This window comes from Garra rufa, chromosome 20 (genome assembly GCF_049309525.1).
Source record: "Garra rufa chromosome 20, GarRuf1.0, whole genome shotgun sequence".
NCBI lineage: Eukaryota > Metazoa > Chordata > Actinopteri > Cypriniformes > Cyprinidae > Garra > Garra rufa.
Window position 1 is genome coordinate 9,039,538 of NC_133380.1, and position 6,444 is coordinate 9,045,981.

A 6,444-nucleotide genomic window follows, 5' to 3' on the forward strand; every position below is an offset into this window, starting at 1 on the left:
AACGGTCTTCACTTTAACCGACAGCAGATCTGAGCAAAGAACTCTAAAAAGAAGGAAGGTAGTTTTGTAAAATGAACATATAATTTGTGCCAAAACACCTGTACCATTAATATAAAAAATATTTTAACTATTTAAAGAAAAAAAAAATTAAAATATTTAATTGTTAATGCTAATAATAGTTAAGTAAATAATACATAAAAAAAATGTTTGGTTCTTTTGACTACAAAGCTTAATATTCTAATCACCAGAAATAGAGTATGTTTAATACATGAAAAATATTCCACTTTTGCTAAATTAATTTATAGAAATTCTCAATTTTATTTTTTAGAAAACAGAATATGGCCAATAATCTGAAAACACAAACATTTTTCTACACTCTATTTCTTTTTGAACCACATGTATTCAGAAATTATTCAAATCAAATTCCATACGGCATTGGAACCCTGTTTATATTGCTAGGTGTGTGAAAAAGGCTATCAGAAAGGACTCCTCTGAAAGGATTGTGATCATAACTCCATCACTTTAATAGAGCACTACCACAGAGTTAGACTGACCTACCAACTAAAGACATAACAATACCTTATTTTTTTTAACATATTTTTCACGTGACCTTTTTAAATCCATCTTTACTTTAATTTACATAAGTAAAAAAATCAACTACAAAGATTAGTTTAGAACTGAACCTCCATAAGGGGCAAAAACTATTTAGTTGAACAACTCAATAAGAGTGTGAATGAGACAGAATGAAACTCAAACAATGTGTGAATTAGGAAGTGGACGATTAGACCACAGGAAACCATTTAATGCATTGAGCTGTTGTATGTAGATCATAGTTCAGATCATTAGACCACACTCACATACATGTGCAATGCAACATTTACATGTAACGTCCAGGTATATGATAGAGTGTGAACAAGAATATTTTATATAACACTTTTAAAGGCCTTAATCATATTTAAAGGTATATTTGAAGACAAATATTTAAATTCTCTTTTAAGTTTGAGGATGACAGAACATGATTTAAAAATAAAACTTCCATTCAGTCTGTATTTCGCATAGCAGCATGTGGGAAGGATCATACTTCTTGGAAACAATCACATCATATAAAAATGCTAAATACAGGATCTTATTCTCTCTGCCATCTCTGATGTAAGCTAATGACACATGATGGGCCTTGAAAAACTGATCTAAACAAAGATTACAGAGAGTAAGACAGAATACCACAAAGAGAAAGAAGTTAAACGTTTTTCATTTATAATTGCATTTTTAGTTCATCTTCAGCAAACTGTAGACTTGATCTCCTGCATTTGAGTGAACTGGTTTGTCAGGGATCGTGGAGTACAGATGATAAACATTCTTAAGGAAGAAGAAAGAAAGACAGTAAAGACAGACATGAAGTAAATCTGTGGGGTTTTTTTAAATGATGGATGTCTCACTTGGTTATGTGGATTTGATGTGTTGCAGTGTTCACACATACCTCTTTTTCCTCTTTATTTCCCCGTTTCTGCTGTTTGTTGACAAAAACATCTGTAATGCAATGCAGAACTGTTTAAACCAGTCATATCATTTTATAAAAACCTGCGTTGGCCTTTATGAACAAACCCTTTGTCATGAAACTTTAGTGTATTTCAAGCTTTTGACACTTCATTCCGTGCAGCAGTGTTGTGATAAATTAAGTATTTGTCTTCTTTCCTCTATTTTCACTCACTGTTTATCAACACCTGAATTTGTGAATAGAAAATGCTATTTTTTGTTTGTAGAGGAAGTTTTGAGTTGGGAAACCACAGTTTGTTTTAACAGTTTGTATGTGAAAAGAACAAAGATTTAATTCGTCATGATATGACCACTTTAATGAGAGAAACATTTCATTACCTGAGGGCTGGTAAATTGGATTTACAGATGTAATGACTGAGTGAGCGTCTGTGGCGTCTGCTGGGCTGTCCTGTTGTGATTTTGGGTGTTCGAGGCCTTTGAAAGAACAGCATGATGAAGAGGGTATTAAAAACTCGGAATATGGAGCTGTTTGTTGTCTTTAATGAGACATTGATGATCAATACTTTTTTATTTTTGTGTGAAATGTTCCTTTAATAGAAAATGTGGTTAATAATACTTATATTCAGAGACTTGAAAGAGGAAATGGCTGCAGTACCAGTTTCTAAGCTGTAGCCACTGAACAGTATTTGTAACTTTAAACTCACATGGTGACATCTGTTAGCTACTGTGTTTTTAATTGATCTGAGATCATTTCCTGAAAATGATGATCTCTTACCTCCAGATATGGGCTGAGATGTGACTGGTGCAGAAGTGATCAGAGAATATGTCTCTGCAGGCCCAGAACAACTCTAAATAACATAACGGATAATTAAGGTCAAGTCCCTTATGACAGTTCTTATTCATTATAGTGTAATATAAATATTTATTATTGTAAATATTATACTGACACTCACCATACTAATTTCTTGACTGTTCACATCAGGTTTTTTTGATCTAGTTTTATATCTAAGAATAAAATATTGATTTTTATGGACAATTTTCATGCATGTATCAGATCAGCTCCTAGACTACAAAAATATTTTTAATGAAAAAAAAAAACACATATCACAGACTAACTTGAATGCATGCAAAAAAACTTACAGTTTTCTTCTTCTTTTACCTAAAAAACAATAAGCTAATGCATTAAATATATATATTTTCACATTTAAATATAAAGAAATTGACATTGGCATTAAAATACTTACTTGCAAACCGGCAGAGACAGATGAGTCCTGTCATAATTACAGCAACACCAGTGGAAACCAGCACTATAAACCATGTATCTGTGTCAAAACAAAACCAACACTTCAATCCATGCTTATCTGTATTATGTTTAATTTGGTTGTTTTAGATACATCAGTCCACCTGACAAATGATAGATCCCAAATGATCTTTTTTTAATTAATTTGCATTGTGATATATATATATATATATATATATATATATATATATATATATATATATATATATATATACATATCGCAAAGTTTCGAGATGTGTTTTTTTTTAGTTGCATTTTAAATTAAGTGCCACAGTTCTACAATGCTGAGTCATACATGAGTCATACACTGCAAAAGACACAAGACAAAAGTGCAATGGTTAAGCACATCCGTCTAGCACATTTACAAATGGAAAAGTAGCAAAATGGAATAGAAAAATGCATTCTTTATGAACGGCCCATAACCATGTTGACAAAAGCAGCATAATGAACCACATTTTTGTTGAATTCTGCTGCTTACCATTTATAAATAAACTTTGAAAATTGATTCCAGCTGTATTTTTAATGATATTTAAATCCAGCATATTCATTTTACACTGATAATTTTATCATTAAGCAATAGTGGATGAACTTAAATGTGCTTTCCTTTGGCATGATGGTTGGCAGGTTTGTGGAATGAAGGTCTACTAATATAAAAATAACATTGCGAGGGAAATCACTTTCAGAAGGGAATCATTTCTAAAATTGAATCTGGAAAAAACAGAAAAGCTGTTATCAGTAACTTACCAGTTTTACTGTATGTTGTTGTTTCAGAAGTGGACATTACAGTCGATGCTGTTGAAAAGACATTGTAAAATATCTGGTGATGCACAGTATAATAAATGTTCAACAAATAATCATTATAAGGACATTCAGAATGGTGTAAGAATAACTGATTTACAAATTAAATTACTCACAGGTTTTCACGGTTGTTGTAGTTTGTTCAGTGATGGTTGATGTTGAAACTTAGAGACAATTTATCAGAATTAAAGGGAGGCTATTTACATTATTTGCAAACTTTAAAGCAAAGTTTTTTTTGTTGAAGGTAAAGGTTCTTCAAATACAAAAAAAAAAAAAAACTATAAAAAATCTAAAACAAAACCTATGTCTCGTATTAGTGATGTAACTTGAAATCACCTAAATATTGGAATATATTTAGAGTTTTACCAGTAGAGGCCACTGTTGAAAATATCACACAACAAATACAAGTATGCGTATAGTTATTATTTTATTTTTATTTTTTTTAAGTTTTACTGTTGTAAATCAGTTATTTCAACATATGCATATATATAAAAACTCACTCTGGACTGTTACTGTCACTGGATCAGAGTGAGCAGATGGTTTATGAACTTGTCTCTTCTTCACAGTGTAGAAGCAGGTTATTGTCACAGATGAACTCTGATCTCCAGACCAAAAACTGATCTGAGATCCAGTGAATGAGAGCTGACATGATGAGCTCAGTTTTGAGTTACTTTCTCTTCCATTAATGTTGAAGTAACACATCTCCATCTTCAGATTTTCAGTATTCTCACAGCTCAGCTCAACTGTGTCTGTTTCCAGAATAACTAAAGCAGACACTCTCAACATGGCCTGAGGAGGGCCTAATGACCAACAAAAATATAGTTAATAGGTTCAGAGAGATCTCAGATTAGAGGAAAGTCACTCTTCATAAAGTTACAAACATTTATACGTTTGGTCCTTTTTAGTGTTTTTGTAATGTAATTTTGAAGGGAAAGCAACCGCACAAACAACTGTATTGGCAATTGATTTTTATAAATTCCAGCTTCTGTAGATTTGTCAGACATAGTCTGGCTTTCTTATCTCAACTTTGATGACATTATTAGCTCAATCTGCTCTTCCTTTCTCCTTAAATATATCAGATTATTTACTTTTTAAAGTCACACTGTGGTTTAGTGTTTGTCTGAAAAGAATTGGTGCAAGAATTAAGACTTCAACTGGTCAAAATTAACAGCGGGGCATGCAAATTTGGTCCATTTTTTGGCCAGACAAAAAATGCACACAGTTTGAATATAAATGTACCTCTGTGTAAATCCACTCTATGACAGCAAGTGGCGCTTATGGAAAAGCTGAATTAGAGCTGTTTCCCTCCATGGACATAGCAGTATTCCGAATAATAACACAAATGTATTAGATAGTACATGGAGCAAAGATGAAAACAAAATGCCATCGAATCTTTTCTGAAGACAGTCAAGCCTTCACAGGTACATTCATATAATTCATTCATTCATATATATTCAGACTTATTACACATTTAATTTTTCTCATATTAGTTTGTTTATTGAAGATACTGACTTGTTTTATTGACGAATCTCCCTTTGTGATTTCATAATATCCTTCTGGCCTACATAGAGTTATACTGGCTAATATAAATTATACAGGGGTCTCTAATCATATGCAATTTTTTATTTTTTATAATGATAACAGTGTTGATAACTCACCTCTGATGGTGTGTGTGTCACTGTGTGGTGATCTGATCTCAGGTTCAGTCTTGAGTGAATAAACACAGATCAGCTGTCTGCTGTTCACTGATCGTGTGAAGAGTTTATTATGATTTAAATAAAAAATACAAAGATTCCCTCCAGACTGACTCTTCTGAGAGACACGTTGATACAGAAGAGCGTCATTCTCAGCGTAGAGACTACAGATGAAATCAGCTTTGACTAAAAGTGGTATTTCACATGATATGATGGGCTGGACATCATCATTATTTCCACTGATGGTGGGTTTCTGAAATGAATCTGTTTGAAGACAAATGATCCAGTTACTAAAAACACTGCAATAACAGTTTCTAACACAAGAACAGCAGTGAAATATCTCACCTAGAATCGTCACTGTGGCTGGAGAAGAATCAGATGATGGTTTATTAATTCCTTGCTCATTTATTGTGTAGAAACAGTAAATGTTGAGTGATTTAGGTGATTTTACAGCTGCCCATCTGAGCACTTCAGCACCAGTGAGCTCAAGCTCACATGATGGACTGACTTTTATATTCTTCTCTTCTCTATTTACAGAGAAATGACACTGATTCACTGTAACATTTGCTGGTGTCTCACAGCTGATCTTCACTGAGCTGGACTCTCTTATGACATCTGGAGATACTTTTACAGTAGGAGATTCTGAAACAACCCAAAGTAGATCAATCACTACATTACATCTCTAAACTGACAATGTATACAGACACATATTTTGTGTATAATCAGCAGTTATCTTATTTGGTATATTACTAAATACTAAATAAGACAACTGCTAATTATATGCAAAATATTCTACAGCAAAAAAAAAAAAAAACAAATATGTCAGATCACACACGTTCACATGTGGCCAACTGATCAGCATGTTGAAATATTTTAGAAGTGACACTTCATTACAAATGTGAGCATACAGTATTAAATCAAAATTAAACAATAGACATCACTTACTGTAAGACTGAACCTCCATCAGGAGCTGAAAAATGATGAAGATGACCAACTCCATTACAGCGAGTGTGAGAACAGAGACCAGACTCACACAATAGATGAATTAGGAAGTTACACATCAGACCACAGGAAACCATTTGCTTTCTACAGTCTGTTTTATGAAGACGAGAGTGGTCATGATGCCACACTCACAGTTGTGTTCACTGTGAACCTGTA

General features: G+C 32.9%; 1 long non-coding RNA gene across 1 annotated transcript; it reads right to left on the reverse strand.

The window, feature by feature from the left end:
- Positions 1–862: 862 nt before the first annotated feature.
- LOC141293360 (uncharacterized) lies at positions 863–1,970 on the reverse strand. Its single transcript, XR_012340731.1, has 3 exons — positions 1,873–1,970; positions 1,478–1,527; positions 863–1,356 (listed from the first exon to the last, which is right to left on the reverse strand). It is a non-coding gene; the product is annotated as an uncharacterized lncRNA (long non-coding RNA).
- Between the last annotated feature and the right edge of the window lie 4,474 nt (positions 1,971–6,444).